Source organism: Anomaloglossus baeobatrachus, chromosome 6 (genome assembly GCF_048569485.1).
Source record: "Anomaloglossus baeobatrachus isolate aAnoBae1 chromosome 6, aAnoBae1.hap1, whole genome shotgun sequence".
NCBI lineage: Eukaryota > Metazoa > Chordata > Amphibia > Anura > Aromobatidae > Anomaloglossus > Anomaloglossus baeobatrachus.
Window position 1 is genome coordinate 416,477,059 of NC_134358.1, and position 27,979 is coordinate 416,505,037.

Consider the following 27,979-nt stretch of genomic DNA (forward strand, 5'->3'; position numbering starts at 1 on the left):
TCATCCCATCCGTTCCTCAACTAGGGCCCAGTTCAGGGTCAGCCAGGGCAAGGTATCCTGCATATCAGATAGGTGCAGGACACATGTAGGGTGGTCAGGGTAGCTAGAATCCAGAGAAAGGTTTGATCAGGGGTCACCATCCCCCCCTTCCCTAGATACAGAGTTTCCCTTCCCTGTCGCCATACATGTGGTACTACCCCATACCTAGTGTGACAGCAGCATGGGTGGGATCTGTATGAAAAAGCAAGCAACCTGTGGCGTTAGCTCAGTATGCAAACTGGGGCAACATGTTTTGGGATCTATATGGAAAAGCAGGCAGTCTGCGGAGTGCACTCAGTATAGAAAAGAGGGCAGGATGGAGTGTACTCAGTATGGAAAAGCGAGCACCCTGCGGAGTGGACTCAGTATGGAAAAGTGGGCAGCCTGTGGGGTGGGATCAGTATGGAAAAGGGAGCAGCACGAGGTGGAATCAGTATGGAAAAGCAGGCAGCATGCAGGGTGGGTTTAGTATGGAAAAGGGGCAGCATGGGTAGAATCAGTATGGTAAAGAGGGCAGCATGGGGTAGGATCAGTATGAAAAAGGGCAGCATGGGGTGGGATCACTGTGGAAAAAGGAGCAGTGTGTGGTTGGCTCAGTATGGAAAAGGAGGCAGTGTTGGGTGGGAATATGACGCCCTGGCACCGCCAGATGGTCACAGAGGTAAATAACACCCTACAAAACACCTTCCCACACAAGGGTTCCATCAGCCACAAAATCCTAGACACCCCCCCAGGGTAAAAAGGACACACCAGTGGGCAGGACCAGACGGATTGGTAGCGCTCACCTAGGCGTCTTGAGGGGCGGGAACAAGTTAGATTAAGTTTGGAGTTTGAAGTTGGAGGTCAAGTGGAGAAGAGTGACAGTGACAGACTGTCAGGAGGAAAGCTGAGCCTAGTGAGAGTGGACAGGGTAGTGGCCCTGGTCTACTGGCTAGGTGGCAAGCAGTGGACCGTGTCCAAAGGCGACAGGAATACGGTCACGGGAGATCCAGAGTGGACCGGGACAGGGTTGGAGCCCACCAGTACCGACAACGGAGATCCGGTCCGGAAACCGTCCACAGGTGGGGTACCTGGACCCTAGTTAGAAGACGGTTGCAAGTTCCTTCTCTAATTCACCAGGCCAGGAGCAGGTTTCAGGCCTAGCTCCAGAAGTCAGCCCAGATCGAGCGAATCGGCAGCCCACCGTGGGGGATAGGGTATCCAAAATCACCCACTGAAATCCCAAGGGTCAGTGTTCTCGGGCAATGGCTCCTCAGGTACACAACACACCGGGAGCGAATTTCTCCCATTCCACATGGGTTAAATCAACACAAGAAAATTGCAGAGTGCCGGAGGAAGGGACATTGGTACACCAGCCCAGGTGTGGGACCCGAGTACACCCGGACGCGGCAGCCGGCCACTGACACCTTGGTTTACCAACGGACTTGTGTGCAATTATTCCACAGTGAGTACACCAACACTCCCCGGTCCGGCCCGGCATGCCACCTCCAGCCTACATCACTCCCCGTGTTATGGACTCTGAGCCCCAGGGCAACCATCCCTACCCACAGAGGGTTAACATCCAGCTTCCATCCCTTCACCCCCGGGTGCTCCCCAACTGCAGCGGTGGTGCTACATCTCACCACACACCGTGGGTGGCGTCATGAAGTACTTGCAGCAATCCCGTACATATACGTCCCCTTTTTTATTTGAGTGTCCGCGCGACCCCCGGGTCCGGAAATCCCTCAAAGCTACTGCAGATCCGGATCTGTGCAGCCTGGCTGCTACTGACGTGGGGGCGGCACACCTCAAAACCTGGCGTCTTGAACAGGATTGCAACCCACCCACCTACCTGGTGGAAGTTTGCCTTGTTTTGGACGGTGAACGGTGTTCCGTTTGAGAATTTTTCGAAAGCCGCCATTTTGCCGCCATTTTTGGGTGCAAAAAACAACAAGCCCGGCGTCTTCTTCCCTGAAATGGGCGCAAAGTTGAAGCCCCGCCCCTTGGGAACGCGGGCGGAAGTTGGTGACTCCCCAGACAGGAAGCGCAAAGGACAGTGGGTCCCGCGAGACTGCTGTCGAAAAACCAAGGGGGAAGAACCGGAGGATGTAGGCGCCCGACAATGATAGTGGAGCAGTGGCCCTCACTGTAGCGGCGGCGCCCACAGCGGGGCTGGATGACGGAGAAACGGCAGCTCTCGCTCCGGTCGCAGGAGCGGTGGGTCCGATGGGTCCGGCCGTCACCCAAGTTATGCCGATCACCTTACCTTACGGGCCTGACGCTGCCTGGTTACCTCAGTATGATGAACGGCCCGATGCCTTGCAGGTATTCAAGAAGAAAATATGCACTGTTCTTGATATGTACGCCATGACCGGCATGCAGCGCACATCAGTAGTGTTGGGAAATCTGACCGGCGCCGCCAAGCAGGAAGTAGAAACCTAGGCCGACGAAGACCGGACCTCGGTAGCCGCCATTTTTGACAAACTACAAGTTGCTTTGGAAACCCACATGGAAGCGGAATTACGGATGAAGTTTTAAAACTGCCGGCAGCGTCCCCAGGACAGTATCCGGGACTATGCTCTGAGGCTGCAAATTGCCCTGTACACCCCTGAGGCAGATAGACTCCATTACTGAACCAGAGAGCAATAAGATGCTGGTAGAGCAGTTTCTGCAGGGGCTTTGGTCGGCCGAAGACCGTAAACAGCTCCGGCTGTGGGCCTTAGAACATCAGGACTTGAACTTTGCGGTCTTAAAGGACCGGACCATTAAAGCTTTGCAAACATCGGAAGACAGTGACCCCGTACTATCACCCTGGCCAGCTGATACTTCTCACGTGTCTGTGAAGCCTCCTCTGCTGGCCCTGCCGGCGCCCGCTGCACCTCCCGGAGCTCCTGATGACCTGTCTTCCCAAGTTCAACGCCTGAGTAAGGATGTCGCTAGAATCCTTGCAACCCTACAGCTCCAGCCAAAGACCAAGCGTCTGGAGAAGATCCAGCTCGCCGACAGCCCGGAAGTCATCCCCTGGATGCAGAGAAGGAACAACAGCCGGTATGGACAACCTGTTTGCTACAAATGCAATAAGACTGGCTACTATTGTCGCCGGTGTCTATCAAACGAGCAACCCCTGAGGCCAAGAGCCAGTCCTCAGGAATAGACCCACAAGGCCCAGCTGATTGGCGTGAGTGTCGGAGGTCGCCCCATTATCTCCCTGGCGGAGGATGGTATCCCGACGTTTGCACTTCTGGACACTGGGTCGCAGGTAACAACCATACCCTATGTACTGTATAAGCGCTACTGGTCTGATGATGATCTCACTCCAGAAGACTCTGGCCTTACCATCATTGCGGCCAATGGACTCACCATGACCCAAGTGGGGTTCAAAGAGTTAACTCTGAAGGTGGGGCGAGTGGAGCTAGAGCATCAAGGACTCGTGGTGCAGAGTGACCCTAGCGACCGTAACCCAAAAATGGTTCTAGGGTCTAACGTTATTGAGAATTGCATGGGAGAAGTGTTGCATTTGTTACAGCAGCTGTCTGCAACTGCAGGAGCAGGCTGGCAGAGGGCTCTGCAATGTGAAATTCGGGCCCTCCTGCAGCAGCAACAGGTGAACTTGTCTGGTGGAGAGATTGGTGGTGTACGAGTAATGGATATAGCGCCTCTAGTGGTGCCTCCGCGAAGTGAAATGATGATTTGGTGCAGGGCAGCAGTAGGTACCAGTGGACAGGATTACCCGGCAGTAGTAGAGCCTCTGCCGTCAGAGCACTGGCCCACAGTAAGGGCAGCCAGAGGAGTAATTGATGTCCGGAAGGGGAGAGTGCCCATGAGAGTGATGAATTGCGGAGAGGAAGAGGTTAAGCTACCCCGATATGCCACCATTGCTAAGTTGTTCACAGTAGACACCCATGTCATCCAAACAACAGCATCCACCATCACTGCATCCCAGATGACCCGTGATAGTTCACCAGAGCAGCTAGAGGAGTGGTGTCAAGAACTACACATAGGCACTGACTCTACACCTGTACACCACAAAGAAGGGGTTTACAGGGTAGTGCAGGAGTATGAACAAGTCTTCAGTAAACACCCATTAGACTTTGGGAGGATCAAAGGGGTCCAACACCACATTTCCACAGGTGCGCATCCACCCATCAAAGAGAGATATATGCCTATTCCACCTGCACATTACCAATGCGCCAAGGACATGTTGAGGAACATGAAGGAGGCAGGGGTCATCCATGATAGCTGTAGCCCCTGGGTCGCTCCATTGGTCTTAGTGAAAAAGAAGGACGGCACAATGAGGATCTGTGTGGATTACCGGAAGATTAACCAAATAACTCATAAAGATGCATACCCTCTTCCCCGTATTGAAGAATCCCTGGCTGCTTTGAGGACTGCAAATTACTTCTCTACCCTTGACCTCACTAGTGGTTACTGGCAGGTGTCTGTTGCAGAGGAGGACCGGGAGAAGACCGCTTTCACTACTCCGATGGGTCTCTGCGAGTTCAACAGCATGCCCTTTGGACTGTGTAATGCACCAGGAACCTTCCAGGGGCTGATGGAGTGCTGCTTGGGGCATCGCAATTTTGAAACGGTCCTGCTATACTTAGATGACATCATCGTCTACTCCGATACGTACGAAGCACACCTGGAGCATCTTGCCGAAGTATTCGAGGCCCTCTCCAGTTACGGGATGAAATTGAAACCATCCAAATGCCATCTGCTGAAGCCCAAAGTTCAATATGTCGGGCATGTGGTTAGTGCAGAGGGAGTAGCACCGGACCCGGAGAAGATTACAACCATCCAGGGCTGGCCGAGACCTACCACCGTCAGGGAGGTGAGGCAGTTCCTGGGCCTGATGGGCTATTACCGCTGCTTCATCAAAGGCTACACCAAGATGGCAGCTCCTATGCAAGATCTCCTGATGGGGCAACCCAAGCATGGCAAGGCTTCTGGTTCCCCCTTCGTGTGGAATGAAGAACAGGAGGAGTCCTTTCAACAGATCAAGGTGGCCTTGACTGGAGAAGAGATCCTGGCCTATCCCGACTACGGTCTTCCGCTCATCTTATATACTGATGCCAGCAACGTGGGCTTGGGTGCTGTCCTGTCCCAGATGCAGAATGGCAAGGAGAAGGTAATAGCCTATGCAAGGAGGAAGCTCCATCCCACGGAAAGGAATCCTGAAAATTATAGTTCCTTTAACCTGGAGTTCCTGGCCCTCGTCTGGGCGGTGACTGGAGAAGAGATCCTGGCCTATCCCGACTATGGTCTTCCGTTCATCTTATATGCTGATGCCAGCAACGTGGGCTTGGGTGCTGTCCTGTCCCAGATGCAGAATGGCAAGGAGAAGGTAATAGCCTATGCAAGGAGGAAGCTCCGTCCCACGGAAAGGAATCCTGAAAATTATAGTTCCTTTAAGCTGGAGTTCCTGGCCCTCGTCTGGGCGGTGACTGAGAGGTTCAAGCATTACCTTGCTTCTGCAAAATTCACTGCATACACGGACAACAATCCCCTGACCCATCTTGACACGGCGAAGCTTGGGGCCCTAGAACACATGCTGGGTAGTTCGACTGGCGAATTATGACTTCATCATAAAGTACAGAGCTGGTCGAAAGAATACCACTGCAGATGCATTATCCAGGATGCCACATTTACCTGATGGCAGGGTGGATGAAGATGAGTTGGAAGAGATTGAATTGCCTGCGTTTCATCAACCTGACAGTCTGGAAGACACCATACCATACAGTGGTCAGCAGAAGGCAGCCTTCAACCCATTGCCCCACCATGGGTGGCAAGAAGCTCAGGATAATGATCCGGCAGTCAGGCTGGTGAAGGAGATGTTTTCTCAAGCTGATGCCAGGTTGGTGCCCACTGCCCCAGCAGAAGCCCAGAGGCTTTGGAAAGAAAGGAGCCGGCTGTATCTGCAACAAGGCAAATTGTACAGAGGACTCATTAACCCCAAGACACATGGGAGGATCTGATAGATTTTGGTGCCACAGACGTACGTACCCATGGTCCTAGAGGCTTATCATTATGGAGCTGGACACTTTGGCTGGAAGAAGTTGGAAATGCAGCTGAAAGAGCACTTTTCCTGGGCTGGAATAAGAGAATCCATTGAAGCATGGTGTAGGGATTGTGGTCCGTGCGTGCTAAGAAGAAAGGATGGCACCAGCCAGAAAGCCCCGTTACAGCAAATTGTCACCCACCAGCCGCTGGAACTCGTCGCTCTGGATCATGTGAAGCTCACACCAAGCAGAAGCAGATATACCTATGCTCTCACGATAGTGGATCACTACTCCAGGTTCATGGTGGTGGTACCCGTTAAGGATCTGACAGCTCGCATGGCGGCAAGGGTCTTCCAGGCATATTTCTGCCGGCCACATGGCTACCCGGAGAAGGTGCTTACTGACCAGGGCCCTGCCTTTTGAAGCTGAGATCTTCCAGGAGTTCTGCAGTTTGTATGGGTGCAAGAAAATCCGTACCACGCCATATCATGCCCAAACCAACGGGATGTGTGAGAAAATGAACCATTTGGTCCTCAATCTGCTCAAGACCTTACCCTTAGAAGAGCGGAGGTTGTGGCCTGAAAGACTGCCCGATCTTGTGGACATGTATAACAACATCCCCAGCAGTTCCACCAAGTGTGTACCAGTGTACCTGATGAGGGCGAGGCCTGGAAGGTTGCCAGTGGATGTGGACATAGATATAGAGGTTCCTGAGACCATGTCCCCAACCACGGACTGGGATACAAAATGCCAGATGCAGTACCAGCAGATCCAGAAGTACGTGGAGAAGAATCTGAGCCAGAGCAGGGAAAGGCAAGAACAACACTTCAATAGACAGGCACAAGCTGCCCCTTTGAGCCCGGGGTTGTGGTACTAAAGAAAAAGAGAAGACGGCACAAGCTAGGTGATCAGTGGGAGAGAACCCCCTATGTCATCCAATCCACTGACTCACTGACTAGGAGAATCGGAAGACCTACCTTGTCCGCCGTGACCAGGGAAAGACCATGGCCACCATCTCCAGGGACCACCTGAAGAGGTTTCCGGAACCCCTGAAAATTGTAGAGAAAGTCCTACTCCCATTTCGGGCACAGAGCAAGAAAAGGAGGTGATCCACACCATCATGGGTGAGTTCCCAGCTGGTTGGCCCTTGCAGAATGGAGCGGTAATTGTTCTCGTCATAATGTTCCCACAACCCGTGGAACATACAGAGCCAGAAGGGTCTATCAGTACCACACCAACACCTGCACCCAGGGATGCACCAACACATACACCACGCCTCTGTAGGTCCCTACCAGCTGTGCTCGACCTTAGGAGTGAGGGACCCGTAACTCACCCTATCCCGCTGAACTTAGGTGAACTCGTATGGCTAAGAAGGTCCACACGCCCTAACTTAGGTCAGCCACCACTCAGCTACAGGGAGACCAGAGTGTAGTGAGTGGTGTCCGTATGTTGTATATATAAGCAAATGCTAATCTACCGTATACTTAACCTGATTGAGTTAAAGTTTAACCCTGTTTTACCGTTATATAATCATGGACCATGACCTCAGGACAGGCGAGGTCAACCCAAAACTTTCTGGGTCTTGTAAATACCCCCACCTACCTTCTTGTTATTCCTCATCACCTACGTTGCCTCTGGAGAGGTAGATTGGAGGAAGGGCCTGCTTTAGAGTAGGCCGAGGCCCAGCCACTAAAGAGACCGGTGGCTAACCTCCAGGCCAAAGGTACCCCGGACTTGGGGCACTTCAGATGGACTGTCGGGTAAGGAACTTTTTACCCGGCCGAGTAGGCATTACCCGGAACACCTGTAGACTGGGGAAAAGGGGTGCCCACCATGCTTAGCGGTGGCACCAAGGAACCAGGTTCTTTGGGTGGTGGGTGAGGAAAAACGGGAATGTAATGTTTAATGTCATGCAACGTTCAATAAGCTGTGCTTAAAGGAAAGAAATGTTTTGCAAATGTTTTTATATGTTTTATCTTTCCTGTTTCTTAGAAAAAATAAACGTCAGTGGTCAGACGGCCCGCGGACGGGCTGTATTTAACCAAGGGGGAATGTGATGCCTTGGCGCCGCCATGTGGTCACAGAGATAAATAACACCCTACATAACACCTTCCCACACAAGGGTTCCATCAGCCACAAAATCCTAGTCACCCCCCCCAGGGTAAGAAGGACACACCAGTGGGCAGGACCAGTCAGATTGGGAGCGCCCACCTAGGGGTCTTGAGGGGCAGGAACAAGTTAGATTAAGTTTGAAGTTTGAAGTTGGAGGTCAAGTGGAGAGGAGTGACAGTGACAGACTGTCAGGAGGAAAGCTGAGCCTAGTGAGAGTGGACAGGGTAGTGGCCCTGGTCTACTGGCTAGGTGGCAAGCAGTGGACCGTGTCCAAAGGCGACGGCAATACGGTCGCGGAAGATCCAGAGTGGACCAGGACAGGGTTGGAACCTGCCGGTACCGATAGCGGAGATCCGGTCCGGAAACCGTGCACAAGCGGGGTACCTGGACCCTAGTTAGAAGACGGTTGCAAGCCCCTTCTCTAATTCACCAGGCCGGGAGCAGGTTTCAGGCCTAGCTCCAGAAGTCAGCCCAGATCGAGAGAACCGGCAGCCCACCGCGGGGGATAGGGTATCCGAAATCACCCACTGAAAGGGTCAGTGTTCTCGGGCAACGGCTCCTCAGGTACACAACACACCGGGAGTGGATTTCTCCCATTCCACACGCTTTAAATCAACACAAGAAAATTGCAGAGTGCCGGAGGAAAGGACATCGGTGCACCAGCCCGGGTGTGGGACCCGAGTACACCCGGACGCGGCAGCCGGCCACTGACACCTTGGTTTACCAACGGACTTGTGTGCAATTATTCTACAGTGAGTACACCAACACTCCCCAGTCCGGCCCAGCGCGCCACCTCCAGCCTACATCACTCCCCATGTTATGGACACTGAGCCCCGGGGCAACCATCCCTACCCACGGAGGGGTTAACATCCAGCTTCCATCCCATCGCCCCCGGGTGCTCCCCAACTGCAGCGGTGGTGCTACATCTCACCACACGCTGTGGGTGGCGTCACGAAGTACTTGCAGCAATCCCGTACATATACGTCCCCTTTTTTATTTGAGTGTGCGCGCAACCCCCGGGTCCGGAAATCCCTCGAGTCACTGTGGATCTGGATCCGAATCCGAGCAGCCCGGCTGCTACTGATGTGGGGGCGGCCCAGGAACAGTATGGAAAAGAGGGCACCCTGCGGGGTAGGATCTGTATGGTAAAGGGAGCACCTAGTGGGGTAGAATTGATATGAAAAAGGGGTCAACCTGTGAGGTGGGATCAGTATGGAAAAGCAGGCAGTTTGCAGGGTAAGATCAGTATGTAAAACAGGGCTGTGGGGCAAGATCAGTATGTGTGGTGGGTTCAGGGTGGAAAAGGGGTCAGTGTGGGATGGTGGGCTCACTGTGGAAAGGGGGTAGCATGTGGTGGGATCACAATAAAAAAGGGGCAGTATGGGGTGGGCTCAGAATAGACAAGAGGCAGTTTCAAGTTAGCTCAGCATGGAAAAAGGGCAGCATGGGGTAGGCTCTGTATGGTAAAGGGGACAGCATGAGAGGAGATAGTATGAAAAAGGAGGGAAGCACGGAGTGGGCTCAGTATGAAAAAGCAGGCTCTGGCCCTGGGAATTCTAGCTGTGGCGGTAGCTGTATTTCCCTGTTGCTCAGTATGCAAACTGGGGCAACATATTTTGTGATCTGTGTCGCGGGCGGAGGGGACGCGCTCGCCACGCTCGGGTCCGGGGCTTCTGCTGCTGCTTGGTGGCTCGAGCGGTGGGCCGGACCCGGGGACTCGAGCAGCGCTCCTCATCCACGAGTGAAAAGGGGTTGTTTGTTTTTGAGAGATAGTTCGTGACGCCACCCACGGGTCGTGGTGATAAAGGGCACCACCGCTGCTGGTGACGGGGATCCCGGGAGCGATGGTATGGAGCAGCTAGGATGTTGTCCCCTCCGTGGGTAGGGGTTGGTGATCCCGGGGCCCGGTGGTGTAACGGGGAGGCTGGATGGCTGAGGTGCACGGTTGCAGTGGCAGCGCGGCGCGGTGCCGGATGGCACTGTTGTACTCACTCAGACACAGATGCACAGAGTCTCTGGTAAACCAAATGGCTGGATGGACGGGTCCCGCAGCCGGCTGCAGTGTTTGTGCTCTTCCCGGACAGTGTGATGGTGGCTGTCTTTCCCTGCATCTTGTTAGAATGTTCTGACTCCTGTGGTTGCCCACCGGTAGTCCGCTCCCCGGCGTATAGGTACCGAAGGAGCCCGTTTTGCCCGCAGGTGCTGGCCCTTGGATCTCTAGCCTATGGCGGTGGCTGTATATCCTCACGGTGTGGACTGTTGCTTTCTGTCGGGTCTTTGTTGTTAGGAAACCCCTGGGGTTCCGGTCACACTCGATTTGACCGTTGTCGGCGGCTCCAAGCCTAGTCGGGCCATCGAGCCTGTGTGCTTAGCTTCACTCCACTCCCCGGTTCGGTACCGGCGGGCCACCGCCCGACCCCGGTCCTACGGTTCCGCAGAGATCCACCAACTCCTGCAGACGGCCACCACCGTCTGCCAACCTTGCTGTTTGTGTCTGGGCCCCTACCCAGACACCGACAGTTTCTGACCTCTCACTCTCACTGTCTGCTCAAATCTGTCTCTTTTCCCGCCTCCAGGCCTGTTAACTGTTAACTCCTCGGTGGGTGGGGCCAACCGCCTGGCTCCGCCCCACTTGGTGTGGACATCACACCCCGGAGGGAGGCAACAAGGGTTTTTGTTTGACTGGTATGACTATCCAGGGGAGGGGGTGTGTATGGTTTTATGTCTGTGACTACCTGGCTAGTCCAGGGCGTCACAATCTGTATGGAAAAGCAGGCAGCCTGCGGAGTGGGCTCAGTATAGAAAAGAGGGCAGGATGGAGTGTACTCAGTATGGAAAAGCAAGCAACCTGCGGAGTGGACTCAGTATGGAAAAGCGGACAGCATGCAGGGTGCATTCAGTATGGAAAAAGGGCAGCATGGGTAGAATCAATATGGAAAAGAGGGCAGCATGGGTTGGGATCAGTATGAAATAGGGTAGCATGGGGTGGGATCACTGTGGAAAAGGGAGCAGTGTTTGGTTGGCTCTGTATGGAAAAGGGGGCAGAGTGGGGTGGGAACAGTATGGAAATGAGGGCACCATGGGGTTGGATCAGTTTGGAAAATGGGGCAGCATAGGGTGGGCTCACTATGGAAAAAGGGTCAGTGTGTGGCGGAATCACTATGTAAAAGGGGCAGCATGGGGTGGGCTTGTGGCGCCCTGGACTAGCCAGGTCATCACAGGTACTGCAACAACACACCCCACACCCCGAGATAGGCACATCAGCCAGACACCAAATCCTTGTTGCCTCCCTCCAGGGGCTGATGTCCACACCAGGTGGGGTGGAGCCAGGCGGTTGGCCCCACCCACTGAGGAGTTCACAGTCCTGGAGGCGGGAAAGGAAGTCAGATCAGTTAGAGAGGTGAAAGAGAGAGGAGTAAAGTGGTATTAGAGGAGCAAACTGACCGTGTCTGGGTACGTGGCCCGGGCACCAAGAGCAAGGTTAGCAGACAGTGGTGGCCGTCTGCAGGAGAGGCAGATCGACGCGGAACCGTAGGACCGGGGACGGGCGGTGGCCCGCTGGTACCGAACCGGGGAGCGAAGAGAAGCCAGCACAAACCGGCAGGGCCTGCGGACCCCGACCAGGCTTGGAGTCACCGTTAAACAGGTCAAATCCGTTAGTGACCGGAACCCCAGGGGTTTCCAAACAGCCAAGACCCGACTGAAGGCAACCGTCCAAACAGCAACAGGGAAATACAGCTACCGCCACAGCTAGAATTCCCAGGGCCAGAGCCTGCGGGCAAAAGGGCTCCTCCGGCTTATATCCACGCTGGGGAGCGGGTTACCGGTGGGAAGCCATCGAGACCGAAGTTACACAAAAGGTGCAGGGAAAGGCAGCCACCACCAACCGTCCGGGAGAAACCACAGCAGCCGGCTGCGGGACCCGGTCATCCAGCCGTTGTTTTTACCGGAGACTCTGCATCTGTTCTTGCCTGAGTGAGTACCACCGTGCCATCCGGCACCGCGCTGCCCCCGTGACACTGCACCTCACCAACCGTACCTCCCCGTCACACCTTACCGGGCCCCGGGACAACTAACCCCTACCCACGGAGGGGGAAAACAACATCCCAGCTGCTCCCTGCCATCGCTCCCGGGATCCCAGTCACCAGCAGCGGTGGTGCCCCAACTTCACCACAAACCGTGGGTGGCGTCACGGACTAAATCCCCAAACCAAACTACCCCCTTTCACTCACGGGCGAGGAGCGCCACTCGAGTCCCCGGATCCGGCCCACCGCTCGAGCCACCGAGCAGCAGCAGCAGCGCCGTACCCGAGCGTGGTGAGCGCAGCGCCCTCCCCGCCCGCGATAGGCTCAGAATAGGAACAGGTAAAATTTTGGGGGGCTCATCATGGAAAAGGGGCACTGTGAGGTAGGCTATCTATGGAAAAGGGGCAGTATGGGATGGCCAGTATAAAAACAAAAGGGGCAGGGTAGAGTGGGCTCAGTATGGAAATAGGGGCAGCATGGGGTGGGCTCAGTATGGGGAAGGAGCAGCATTGGGGGCTCAGTATGGAGAAAGAGCAACATGGCTCAGTATGGAAAAGTCTAATGTGAGGAAGACAGTTTGAAGAGGGTGCAGCATGGGGTGGAGACAGTGTGGAGATCATATCTCATAAGTGAGGAGGTTGTGGTGGGTGTAGCTCATAAGGGGAGACTGCATGGTGGCGATGGTATATAAAGGGGGGACAGTAGTGGTGGTGGTATATAAGGGGTGAACAGTGTGGTGGTCATAGTTCACAATGTAGGACCGCGTGGTGGTCGTGGTATATAAGTAGGGATGGTGTGGTGGTCGTGGTATTAAAGGGGGCATGGTGTGGTCATTGTGGTAGATAAGGGTGGATGGTGTGGTGATCACGGTATATAAGGGGGATGTGTGGAGGCCATGTACCATAATAGGGACTGTGTGGGGTCCTTTTTTTGCAGGGATCACAGTGAGGGGCAGTTATTTTTTTGGTGGCACATCGCAGGACTTATTTTGAACACTGCATGGGTGATTATTTTTATTTAGGCAGCATTATAGAGATTTAGACTTATTATTAAGGGCACAATGTTGGGATGTGCTGTAGCGATAGCCTAGGAACCACCGCTGTTCAGGATTCAATTACGGTATGCTAGATGAGGTTTCAGAAACAAGGGAAAGTTTTATTAACAGGCAAGTGTGACAGGGTATGCGGCAGAGCAGTAAGTGACGCCAGGCCAAGGAACAATCCAAAGGGCTTTATTGGAACCACAAAGATAAAGCACCAAACAAATATAAATCCTTAAAGTCTGCAAGGAGTCCACAACAAAACAAAAGATCCAGGGGCTCTCCCGGTATTCCAACGCCAGGGAAAATATGGCAATGGTCCTTATATGAGTTCCTTGAGTCCAACAGGGTGAACAACAAAACACAATCCCACGTGGCCACTGATCTCCAGTCTGCAATAGTCCATACACAGGCCATAGGATCCAGCCTCAGCTATAGATCCTAGTCCTTCTCCAGCCGAGATCCAACTAACTGAACTAACATGGGTCTCATTGTTCTTCTCTCCTGGGATCAGCCCCTTAGGTGGGCAGAAGAGTCCAACTCCGCCTGGACACTTTATAGATGAATGGACTTTAGACTCCTGGCTCTGTTCTGGTTACCAAGTTGTGGATTGGAGAAGTCCCATGCTGAGAAGAACAAACAATCCCCCACCAGTAGTATATACAGGACAGTCAAGGAGAGACAGACTATTACAACATGAGCACAGGCGGGGGAGAGACACTCTGTTACAGCAAGATGTAGGCATTTATGCAAGCAAACAAAGTTATGTGATCTAGCAACAATCTAGTCTAACATACTGCACATTGTAGCTGAAGGTTACAAAGTTAACCACAACAGTAAACTTGGCAGGCACAATCTATTCACAACTGCACTGCAATAGCAACCTAGCTGGCCTTTATTAGTCGAGCCATGTGGATACTACCCTTTGGCTTCGGAGGCCTGCTCTAATGCGGGCATCACACGAGACGATATATCGTGCGATATGTCGGCGGGGTCACGTCGTAAGTGACGCACATCCGGCATCGCTTGATACAGTTAGGTCCAGAAATATTTGGACAGTGACACAATTTTCGCGAGTTGGGCTCTGCATGCCACCACATTGGATTTGAAATGAAACCTCTACAACAGAATTCAAGTGCAGATTGTAACGTTTAATTTGAAGGTTTGAACAAAAATATCTGATAGAAATTGTAGGAATTGTACACATTTCTTTACAAACACTCCACATTTTAGGAGGTCAAAAGTAATTGGACAAATAAACCAAACCCAAACAAAATAATTTTATTTTCAATATTTTGTTGCGAATCCTTTGGAGGCAATCACTGCCTTAAGTCTGGAACCCATGGACATCACCAAACGCTGGGTTTCCTCCTTCTTAATGCTTTGCCAGGCCTTTACAGCCGCAGCCTTCAGGTCTTGCTTGTTTGTGGGTCTTTCCGTCTTAAGTTTGGATTTGAGCAAGTGAAATGCATGCTCAATTGGGTTAAGATCTGGTGATTGACTTGGCCATTGCAGAATGTTCTACTTTTTTGCACTCATGAACTCCTGGGTAGCTTTGGCTGTATGCTTGGGGTCATTGTCCATCTGTACTATGAAGCGCCGTCCGATCAACTTTGCGGCATTTGGCCGAATCTGGGCTGAAAGTATATCCCGGTACACTTCAGAATTCATCCGGCTACTCTTGTCTGCTGTTATGTCATCAATAAACACAAGTGACCCAGTGCCATTGAAAGCCATGCATGCCCATGCCATCACGTTGCCTCCACCATGTTTTACAGAGGATGTGGTGTGCCTTGAATCATGTGCCGTTCCCTTTCTTCTCCAAACTTTTTTCTTCCCATCATTCTGGTACAGGTTGATCTTTGTCTCATCTGTCCATAGAATACTTTTCCAGAACTGAGCTGGCTTCATGAGGTGTTTTTCAGCAAATTTAACTCTGGCCTGTCTATTTTTGGAATTGATGAATGGTTTGCATCTAGATGTGAACCCTTTGTATTTACTTTCATGGAGTCTTCTCTTTACTGTTGACTTAGAGACAGATACACCTACTTCACTGAGAGTGTTCTGGACTTCAGTTGATGTTGTGAACGGGTTCTTCTTCACCAAAGAAAGTATGCGGCGATCATCCACCACTGTTGTCATCCGTGGACGCCCAGGCCTTTTTGAGTTCCCAAGCTCACCAGTCAATTCCTTTTTTCTCAGAATATACCCGACTGTTGATTTTGCTACTCCAAGCATGTCTGCTATCTCTCTGATGGATTTTTTCTTTTTTTTAGCCTCAGGATGTTCTGCTTCACCTCAATTGAGAGTTCCTTAGACCGCATGTTGTCTGGTCACAGCAACAGCTTCCAAATGCAAAACCACACACCTGTAATCAACCCCAGACCTTTTAACTACTTCATTGATTACAGGTTACCGAGGGAGACGCCTTCAGAGTTAATTGCAGCCCTTAGAGTCCCTTGTCCAATTACTTTTGGTCCCTTGAAAAAGAGGAGGCTATGCATTACAGAGCTATGATTCCTAAACCCTTTCTCCGATTTGGATGTGAAAACTCTCATATTGCAGCTGGGAGTGTGCACTTTCAGCCCATATTATATATATAATTGTATTTCTGAACATGTTTTTGTAAACCGCTAAAATAACAAAACTTGTGTCACTGTCCAAATATTTCTGGCACTGACTGTATATCGTATCGTGTGACAGCTATGAACGAGCAGAAATACTCACCTTCTCGTTTATCGCTGACACGTTGCTCATTATCTAAAAATCGCACGTCCTGTTGTTCATCGTTCCCGAGGCAGCGCACGTCGCTCCGTGTGACACACCCCGGGAACGATGAACACAGCTTACCTGCATCCCGCCGGCAATGCGGAAGGAGGTGGGCGGGATGTTTACGTCCCACTCATCTCCGCCCCTCCGCTTCTATTGGCCGGCCTCTGTGTGACGTCACTGTGATGCCGAACGTCCCTCCCCCTTCAGGAAGTGGATGATCGCCGCCCACAGCGACGTCGCTCAGCAGGTAAGTACATGTGATGGGGGTTTAACGACTTTGTGCGCCACGGGCAACTAATTGCCCGTGATGCACAAACGACAGGGGTGGGTACGATTGCTCATACGATCGCATGATAGATCGTATCGTGTGACGCCCGCACAAGTCCTATTAAGTGGGCACACTGGTAAACACTCATGGTACAGTCGAGGGGGAACAAGTCCACTCTCGGGAGCTAGGTGCTGTGATGCTCATCGGTACACACTTCTCTTTTTTTAGGGCAGAGGGGAAAGTTTCCTCTTCTCCAGACCCGGGGCCTCTCGACTCCTGCGGATGATGTCTCTTCCTCTATTCAGATTCGCTGACCTCAGGAGCATCTCAGTCCAGTACTTTCTCGACGGTGACTAGGGACCTCTCATGGTCTCGCTTGTGGTCTTTCTCACAGCCGGCACTGTACCTCTTCCCAAACCATCATTCTCGGACAGTAACACAGAGACTCTGCTTTCTCTCTCAAGCAACCCAACATCACCTGTTCCCGTCTAAACTCTTCTCCCACTCTTTAGCGCACTTTTTAGGGCTTGGTAAGTTCAAACTCACAGTTCAGAGGGGGAGCGCCAGCAGAGCCAGCTAGCCCATAGCACACTGAAAACATGGGAGCACTGACTCTTTAAGTAGCAGCGCACTAAAACTGTTTGTATGGACAGTACCCTTACATACTTTCCCACTTAATGGTGATTGTCCTCGACCACAATGATGTCAGGATACCAACTATCTACAAAATGTTGGTTGCAGGCTTATAAGTTCTGAATCGAGGCCTACAATGAAGAGCATCCGGCTTTCTTGCGGTCATCTTCAGTTCTACAGTCTAGCAAGGAAGCATTTAGCATCTGACCAGCCCCTGAGGATGGAAAATACAGCATCAGTAGAATGCTTTCAGGACGAGCAAGGGGTTAGTGGACCCACTGGGCCATAGCACACAGAAAACTTAGAGGGGCTTGACTACGTAAACACAGCTGGTTTTCATCAGAAACTCTGATGGTGAGGGTGTGAGACCAGGTGCCACTCAGGCAAACTGATGCTGTGAGGACTGGACCCAGTGGTACGAACACTGACAGTCTGTGATGGTAGAAGCAGCAGCAGCCGGTGTCATGGATTCGGCAGGGATAGATGAATGGATGGATGCAGTTGCAGCGGCCTTTATGGGTAGTTGTAGCAGTAGCGGCTGGTACCTTGGGAATGGCTGGCATAGATAATTGTGGCAGTAGCAGTGGATATCGTAGGAGTGGCCATAGAGGATACTTGCAGCAGCAGTGGATATCATTGAAGCAGCTTGCGTGAATTGCTGCAGTAGCAGCAGCGGTTTTGTCATGCACTGAAACACTGATAGGAATCAACAAACAGCAGCCGCAGAACAAAAAGGGAACTGAGAGCTAGCAACGTATAGAACTCATTGCCCAGGCACCTTCCTTAAGGGGAAAGTTTCTTAAACACCTTATACCTCTCAGCTATAAGCTGAGAGGCACTTCCAGGTCAGGGCCTACTGGTCCTTTAAGAAAACAGGCAACCTAAGGACACACTCCTGGCAGACCTGTGCGGTGTGTATAGGCCCCAGGAAACAGCAGCAAGGAATATGGGCAGAGCAGTGGCCCCTTGGCGGCCGGGAACTTGAGATTGCCAGTGTCCACACTGAGGGAGGAGGACTGGACAGAATGGAAATGCTGGTGTGGGCATTACCATCGGCAATATAGATAAGGCACACTGTTCAACATATCTGACTGGTGGAACCCATGTAGTAGACCTCTTGGACCTTCAAATATTCTGATCGGCTGTTTGCTGGGGGGATCAATGACACAGTGGTTTCATAGAAATCCTGAGAAATTTCTTCTACATGAGGCAGTAGTGGCTCACCCATGGTAGCTCCGATGTCAGTGGACTGAGGATCCAGCACAGTATCAGGAACCATCCACCATTCATCATCCCTATCAAACTGGGGGTAGACAGACTTGAGAAACAGGAAAGGAACATATGTTGGCAGTGGAGCTGGAGAGACTTGGGACTGACATGGCCTCAGTATTTTTCAGTGTAGGACCTTGGAGTCAGCAGTCCCACCACTTCGGGTACGAGTACACCTGGATGAAGTCTTGACAGATGGCTCATGCTACTGACTCAGTGGTCTGATTTCCAGTCGGGCTGACCATGGAAAACTTGAAAAAGAGGTCGGTCATAACCAGGCAGTATTGTTGCCCCCGAGCCTAGTGTCCCACAAGGAGATAGTCAATCATCAAGGCTTCTGCCGGTTGTTTAATTCAGATGGTCTGCATGGGTGCCCTCTGTTCAGTTCTTTTGACGAGATCACAAACATGAGAATGCCAGCAGACATCTTCGACTATGGCCTATAACTGGGGGCAGTACACATACCACTACAGCCACTGGTAGGTCTTCACTGGGCTGAAGTGGTCCCCAAATTCATGAGATTCCTTGGTGCCTTCTTGGGTCAGACCCCCTGGGACACCACCTGCCACCTCACCTCGGAATTGTTTGGGTTTCGTTTCCTATGGTACGTTACTGTCTCTCGGATCTCTAGTGTATCCCATTGGTGTAGGACATTCTTCATCTTGGTGTAGAGGTTGTCTCTTTCCATTTTGTCAGGCTTCTGTTGCTGGGTTACTTGAATCAACAGTATCCCATACACCACTCCACCATTCGTTCCAAGGTAACCGAGAAGCGCCTCTCCATTTATAAATCTTTATTTGTTCCAGTATACAGAAGGAAAAAGTGCAAAAAACATTGTTTTGGCGGACAAAGAGCCTTTTTCAAGCCACAAAGATGGCAAGAAGATTATAAATCTGTCTGGACCTGGATCTTGGTCCACATTTAGAAGTCTGCTAACTTTTCGGTCATGGCTCATAATACGGCCAGGAGTTCTAGGTGGTAGGAACTGTAATTATGGGGGTTCCTTTCAGTGTCCCCTAGGAACCTACTGGCATGTGCAATGACTGCCACAGAACCGGTGGTAATAGCTGGCAAGTCCCAGGAAGACCTTCAGTTCTCTCAATGTTCAGGGGACCAGCCACTGCTGGATAGCGGGCACTTTTTCCTGAAAAGGTAAAACCTTGCCTTGTGATTCAGCATGGCCCTGATACTTGATCTATAGTCGTGGCCAAAAGTTTTGAGAATACTACAAATATTAATTTTTACAAAGTCTACTGCTTAAGTTTTTCTAATGGCAATTTGCATATACTCCAGAATGTCATAAAGAGTGATCAGCTTAAGAGCAATTACTTGCAAAGTCAATATTGGCTAAGAAAATGAACTTCAACCCCCAAAACACATTTCAACATCATTGCATTCCTGCCTTAAAAGGAGCAGCTAACATTGTTTTAGTGATTGTTCCATTAACACAGGTGTGGGTGTTGATGAGGACAGGGCTGGCGAACAATCAGTCATGATTAAGTAAGAATGACACCACTGGACACTTTAAAAAGAGGCTGGTGCTTGGTATCATTGTTTCTCTTCAGTTAACCATGGTTATCTCTAAAGAAACACGTGCAGCCATCATTGCTCTGCACAAAAATGGCCTAACAGGGAAGAGTATCGCAGCTACAAAGATTGCACCTCAGTCAACAATCTATCGCATCATCAAGTTCTTCAAGGAGAGAGCTTCCATTGTTGCCAAAAAGGCTCCAGGGCGCCTAAGAAGGACCAGCAAACGCCAGGACCATATCTTAAAACTGTTTCAGCTGCGGGATCGAACTACCAGCAGTGCCAAGCTAGCTCAGCAATGGCAGCAGGCTGGTGTGAGTGCTTCTGCACGCACTGTGAGGCGGAGACACCTAGAGCAAGGCCTGGTTTCAAGGAGGGCAGCAAAGAAGCCACTTCTCTCCATAACAAACATCAGGGACCGACTGATATTCTGCAAAAGGTACAGGGAGTGGACTGCTGAGGACTGGGGTAAAGTCATTTTCTCAGATGAATCCCCTTTTCGATTGTTTGGGACATCTGGAAAACAGCTTATTAGGAGAAGAAGTGGTGAGCGCTACCACCAGTCTTGTCTCATGCCAACTGTTAAGTATCCAGAAACGATTCATGTGTGGGGTTGCTTCTCAGCCAAGGGAATCGGCTCACTCACAGTCTTGCCTAAAAACACAGCCATGAATAAAGAATGGAAATCTTTTTTCTTTTATTTTGCTTGTGAAAAAGTGAAGAAAGTGCTTTACATGCGTCCGCCGACGTTTCGGCCAAAAGGCCTTCCTCAGGTCGGACAAAACTGGAGAGCAGCAGGAGAAGAAGCAAATAAAAGTAGAAGTAGATGTATTAGACCGTATGCTGGAACAGTAGGGTGAACACTGTTATACACATGAAAATCTATGTAATTCTACTGAGGGTAGTGGCTCACTCTCTTGTCAATCGGGAAAATTGAGTATAGTGGTCCTCTGGTGGCTGTAGTGTGACTACCAGAAAATAGACATAGGGGTCACCAAGTTTCGTCAACCATGACCAGAGACCTGTGTTGAGGCAAGCTTCCAGCACTCTTTAATATACAAAGTTAATTACGTTTCCATGTTCTACGTATATTACCATTACTTTTAGGTGCTCAGGAATCCTGTTATTCCAAGACGGCTGTAACTCCAGAAATGGTTCTAGGGTAGGAGCTGGAGAAGGAATGTGGTCAAGGGGTATGTAGAATAAGACAGGGTCTGACCCAGGTAGTAGCCTATGGTTCCAGTGGCTTAGGTATGGGAAAGGATCCCAGGAGATAAGAGAATTCCGGGCGACTACCGGCGGGTATCAGAGGTGCTGGGAAGCTGGACCGCTCGTCCTGTGAGGTGCCTCACAGGACGAGCGGTCCAGCTTCCCAGCACCTCTGATACCCGCCGGTAGTCGCCCGGAATTCTCTTATCTACTGGGACCCTTTCCCATACCTAAGCCACTGGAACCATAGGCTACTACCTGGGTCAGACCCTGTCTTATTCTACATACCCCTTGACCACATTCCTTCTCCAGCTCCTACCCTAGAACCATTTCTGGAGTTACAGCCGTCTTGGAATAACAGGATTCCTGAGCACCTAAAAGTAATGGTAATATACGTAGAACATGGAAACGTAATTAACTTTGTATATTAAAGAGTGCTGGAAGGTTGCCTCAACACAGGTCTCTGGTCATGGTTGACGAAACTTGGTGACCCCCTATGTCTATTTTCTGGTAGTCACACTACAGCCACCAGAGGACCACTATACTCAATTTTCCCGATTGACAAGAGAGTGAGCCACTACCCTCAGTAGAATTACATAGATTTTCATGTGTATAACAGTGTTCACCCTACTGTTCCAGCATACGGTCTAATACATCTACTTCTACTTTTATTTGCTTCTTCTCCTGCTGCTCTCCAGTTTTGTCCGACCTGAGGAAGGCCTTTTGGCCGAAACGTCGGCGGACGCATGTAAAGCACTTTCTTCACTTTTTCACAAGCAAAATAAAAGAAAAAAGATTTTTCAATCTACCATGTCTCCTTGATTCTTATGGGAAATTAGTAGTGTGCCGGAGTTATTTCATTTTTACTGACTGTCTTTCTCCAGAGCACCTACACAAGGTGAGGCGAGGTCTTTTTCTTACAAGAAATGAATAAAGAATGGTACCAGAATGTCCTCCTCCAAGAGCAACTTCTCCCAACTGTCCAAGAGCAGTTTAGCGCCCAACAATTCCTTTTCCAGCATGATGGAGCACCTTGCCATAAAGCAAAGGTGATCACTAAATGGGTCATGGAACAAAACATAGAGATTTTGGGTCCATGGCCTGGAAACTCCCCAGATCTGAATCCCACTGAGAACTTGTGGGCAATTATCAAAAGACGGGTGGACAAACAAAAACCAACAAATTCTGGCAAAATGCAAGCATTGCTTATGCAAGAATGGACAGCTATCAGTCAGGATTTGATCCAGAAGTTGATTGAGAGCATGCCAGGGAGAATTGCAGAGGTCCTGAAGAAGAAGGGTCAACACTGCAAATATTGACTTGCTGCATTAACTCATTCTGTCAATATAACCTTTTGGTACTCATAATATGATTGCAATTATATTTCTATATGTGATGTAAACATCAGACAAACACAATTAAAAACCAGAGGGCAACAGATCATATGAAAATATAATTTTGGTGTCATTCTCAAAACTTTTGGCCCTGACTGTACATCTTGAAGAGGTGGAACTTCTTCAGTTTCACATTCAGGTTGTGAGCCCTCAGGTCTGTCGAGGTGTTGTTGCAATGAATCGGAATATACGAAGTATAAGTAAGTATAAGTAAGTATATTTGAATTTCAGGTCCCCCAGGGACATTTCCATCAGCCATTGAAATGTACCAGGAGTGTTGGACAGGCTAAATGACTTCCGGTTAAACTCGAACAATCCCATGGGGAAGATGATTATGGTCTTTGCCTTGTCACTTGCCACCACCAGTAGCTGCCAATATCCACTCACCAGGTCTAATGTGGAGAAGTATTTTGCTCTCCCCAGTCCCATCAAAGATTCTTCAATTTGGATTAAAGGATATGAGTCTCGATGAGTGTATGCGTTGAACTTCGTATACAATGAAGTATAAAGTTGTAATCCAGCACCTTTACTGCAAAAATTCTGAGTATTATTAACACATCACATTTATTTGAAACATTAAACCCCCAAAAATTGTATATACAACCACATATGTAGATCAAGTCTACACGTTTCGAGCTTACAAGCTCTTAATCTTAGCTTCCCATAGTCCACGCAGAACCGGACGTTCCCATCCTCCTTTTTCTAGTACCACTGGTGTCACCCATGGGCTCTGACTACTCTGCACCACCCCCAATTTCAGCATCTGCCTCAATAACATCTTCACCTCTTGATAGAGATTGGGGAGATTTTTCCAATACTGCTTTCGGATCACATGAGTGTCCTTTGTCAGTATTTTGTGGGTAATGGCATCAATACAACCTTCAGTCTTCAGCAAGGCGAGTGAACGCGGCCTGGTTTTCCCATAGCATATCTTCTATTGCCCACACATGCTTAGGGCTATGAGATTTAATGTCCACCTCTATGTAGCAAGCTTTCTTGCCCATGGTGCAGAATCATTGGCAATTTCCTGGGCACCCTGATGACTCCTATGCACAGGTGTGATTATGCATTGAAAAGCCTTCTGAGTAGGCTTGTGGCGAGTGGCCTGCTTTTAGTAGTCTTCGCCTTGCTTTGTAAACATGATCTGGTCCAGTTTACGCAGGATGTTCATCCCCATTATTACAAGTACATCTTCCTCAGTGGACTCTTGGACGAACAGGATATAGCTTCTTACCATGTATTGCTCACAGACCTGAACTTTCATCCACACGACCCCTCTGAATGGCATCGGTTGTTGATCGGCCGCCATCACCTGGATCAGAGTCTCCCTTTCTGGATTAGCCAGCACCTGGAAGTGTCAATTGAAATATGCCTTGGGCATTGTTGCTACTTGTGACCCGGTGTCCAACAAGCAGTCTACAGGCACAACTTCAAATTCGGCACTCAGGATAGCACTTCCTGCGATTAGATGTTCATCACTATGAGGAACGGCCTCCCTTCTCACCTTCCCTATAGCTTATGTGGGGGTTGGTAATTTAATGGTGGCTCCTGTTGCATTTGGGTGTCATTTTAGCACCCTCTTGCAAGGTGTCCTCAGGTTCCGCATCTCCAATGGTGGCCATTTTTGCCCCACTGGCGGGTACCCCAGGTCTGGCTCCCCATCTCCAGGGGTTGATGGGAGGAGGCTGTAACACACTGGCCACACATCAGTGGGGCAGGGGAAGGGTTACATGGACATGACAGTCCAGAATGACATGGCTCCAGAGCGGAAGGCGAAGGACAAGCGCGACAGTGAAGCTGTCGGGATGAATGGGAGGCTGGAGAGGAGGAGAGATTTCCCATTTTTCGCTACATCTGGATCAACTTCTACTGCATACTGGTGAGGGAGGTCTCTAGGTCTTGCATCAACTGGACCAGTACTCCTGCTTTGTTCAGCCTCCCCACCAAAGTTAGTGGCCAGGATGCACGCCACGCCAGAGGATTAGCTCTCCTCCTTGTTCCAGGCCACCACCTCAGGCAGGATTTGTTGAAACGAGAGGGTCGAATCTGCCTGGACCCAGTCTGACAGGACACACCACAAGAGTGTGTTGTAAAATCCCAGTATAAACTGTTCCCAGAGTATCCAGTTGGTGGAGCCAATCCCACTAATCACAGCCACTTTTTTTTTACCACACCTCTGCTAGCACCTTTTGCAACACCATTGCATACTGGGAGACACCCTCTTCCTTCTGCTGCAACCTAAAGAAGAATTTGGCCTGGAAGTGTCCCGCACAAGGGCTCTCACCTTATATCTCTTCTAGGAACCAGAATAACTCCTTCAGAATACTAAGCGTGGGCTCTGATTGTAGGCAGATGTTTCTACGGGACTTCCCCTCCATGGCGGTCAAGGCGATGTCAATTTCTAGATCTTGACTGATGATATAGACCTTCAGGGGGCCATTAAGCTGGGACACCCAATCAGACCATGTCATATTATTGCAATCAAATTTAGGTAACATATTAAATATGGTGCCAATCAGGAGGGTCCTTGCAGGGACTCCACCCTTGCCTATGACACCACCGTTGTTACCATTTGTGTTAGCATTAGCAATAACATTCCTGACGTTACTGTCTTCTGCCTCCATCTTTGTAACTGTACCCTGCTTGCATTGCCATTTATAGTGATGGTCTAGGGACCACTACTGTACATGATTCAATTATGGTATGCAAGATGAGGATGCATAAAAAAGGGAAATCTTTACTAACAGGTATGATGTAAGTGTTTATGTACGCAAGCAGGTTTATGCAATCTGGCAACAGTCAAGTCTAAAGCCTGCTTTATACGTTATGATTAAGCATACGATATCGTATGCGATCGTAACCGTCCCCATCGTATGTGCGGCACGTTCGATTTGTTGAACATGTCGCACAAACGATTATTTGCCGTCACACGTACTTACACTTCCATACGACCTCGATGTGGGCGGCGAACGTCCACTTCCTAGAGTGGGAGGGACGTTCGGCGTCACATCGACGTCACGCGGCAGCCGGCCAATAGAAGTGGAGGGGTGGAGATGAGCGGGACGTAAACATCCCACCCACCTCCTTCCTTCTGCATTGCCGGCGGGAGCCACGGGACGCAGGTAAGATCTGTTCATCGTTCCTGGTGTGTCACACACTGCGATGTGTGCTACCTCGGGAACATTGAACAACCTCACGTTCAATTTTTAGCAATTGAACGACGTGCATGCGATGAACGTTTTAACGTTCAATCGCAATCGCATGTAGCTGTCACACGCTACAATATAACTTACGATGCCGGATGTGCGTCACTTACGACGTGACGCCGCCGACACATCGTAAGATATATTGTAGCGTGTAAAACCCGCTTTACACACTACAGATTCTACCTGGAGCGCACCAACAATACATTGCCCCAGCTAGTACAAGGTTAACCACATGCATAAGCTTGGCAGGCACAATCTATTCACAACTGCACTGCACTAACGACCTAGCTGACCTTTGCTAATCGGGCCACCACTCTGACTAGGCAGGCCGACACTGCACCCTATTAAGTTCACAAAGAAAAATAGGTTTAGTCAGCTCACCAGTCCTTTAGAAGAGCAGCCGTCATGGATCCAGTGAGATTCCAGCACAAGTATAATAGAAAAAATCTCCAGCGTCAGTTCTTCTAAAATCAATTTTAATTCAAATCTTTTAAAAGATATACGATCTCTGGTGTATGAAGGGTAAAATCAAATTCAAAACACAATCATCTCGAAGATGCCTAGAGTCTGTGAACAAACAGGCATGTCTCGGACGTTGTGTCCTTTCTCGATGTGCGTAACTCTCCAACTAGTCTAGGCATCTTATAAACTAATTGCAACCACTTCACACCTGCACCAGGAATGGAGGTAGGGGATGCATTACACCCACCATAAGCTGCCACTCACACATGAAATCATCATTATACTCATATTGTCTCTCCAGGAAAGGAGACAAACTCTAGCACAGCGCCACATATTGGAAGTGGCGATCCTAAAAGTCAAAAGTGGATTTTTAACAATCCTTTGCATATGATTTAGGATTTATGCCAGATCAGAATCCCAATTTGCAGACACAGTGTTTCGGGGTGCTTGCCCCTCGTCAGTGCAAAGTATGGGGTGTCTGATCTGACTCATGAGAAGCTATGTGGGGACCACTGGGGAACACTATTCTCCTTAAGGAGACTTTGCAAGCCAGTCTGGCTGCCAGTAAGGGGACTTATGGTTGCAATGCCCCTCTGGGAAATAATCAAACTGTCTCTCCAGGAAAGGTGACAAACTCTAGCGTAGCGCCACCTATTGGAAGTGGCGATCCTAAAAGTCAAAAGTGGATTTTTAGCAATCCTTTGCATATGACTAAGGGGTACTTTGCACGCTGCGACATTGCTACTGCGATATCCTCGGGGTCAAATCGAAAGTGACGCACATCCGGCCCCAGTAACAATGTCGCAACATGTAAAGCCTAGATGCGCTGATAAACGATCGCAAAAGCGTAGTAAATCGGCGATCTGTGTTGCGTCGGTCATTTCCATAATGTCGGAACGATGTTGTTCCTCGTTCCTGTGGCAGCACACATCGCTGTGTGTGAAGCCGCAGGACTGAGGAACATCTCCTACCTGCCTCCACCGACTATGCGGAAGGAAGGAGGTGGGCGGGATGTTTACGTCCCGCTCATCTCTGCCCCTCCGCTTCTATTGGCCGCCTGCCGTGTGACGTCGCTGTGACGCCGTACGACCCGCCCCCTTAGGAAGGACATCGCAGGACAGGTAAGTCCATGGGAAGCTGCCGTAGCCATAATAATGTTCGCTACGGCAGCTATCACAAGATATCGCATCTGCGACGGGGGCGGGTACTATCGTGCTCAGCATCGCTAGCATTGCTAGCATCGGCTAGCGATGTCGCAGCGTGCAAAGTTCCCCTTAGGGTTTATGCCAGATCAGAATCCCAATTTGCAGACACAGTGTTTCGGGTTGCTTGCCCCTCGTCAGTGCAAAGTATGGGTGTCTGATCTGGCTCATGAGAAGCTATGTGGGGACCACGGGGGAACATTATACTCATATAATTTTTAAAGTAATATCATACAATTAACATCAAAATAATCAATTATAAAATCAATCAATTATAGAAATAATTCATATCATGTTTGATATACAGAGATTGTATATCTTTTTAAAGAATTTGAATTAAAATTGATTTTAAAAGAATGGACGCTGGAGATTTTTTCTGTTATACTATTAAGTTCACGGTACAGTTAAGTACACTCCCTGGAGCTCAGTGCTGTGATGCTCATCGGTGCAACCTTTTACTTGCAGGGCAGGGTGAATGCTAACTCTTCTCACACCCAGGGCCTCTCACTTCCTCCGGATGACATCTCTTCCTCTATTCGAATTTGCTGATCTCAGGAGCGTCTTAGTCTGGTACTCGCTCTACGGTGACCAGGGACCTCTCCCGTTCTGGCTCACGGTCTCTCTCACAACCAATATAGACTTGAAGCAAGAAGAATCTGGTTTATTTGCAGCGCTGTCACCAGGAAGATGATGTTGATTAAATATTCTCTTTATTTTATGCACAGGTCAGGTCAACACGTTTCAGAGATCACAGTCTCCTTCATCAGGACACCAGAGAAAAACATCAACAATTGTCCATATCAAATAGTGCACATCACGCAGGGACTAGTCCAGCCCCTGA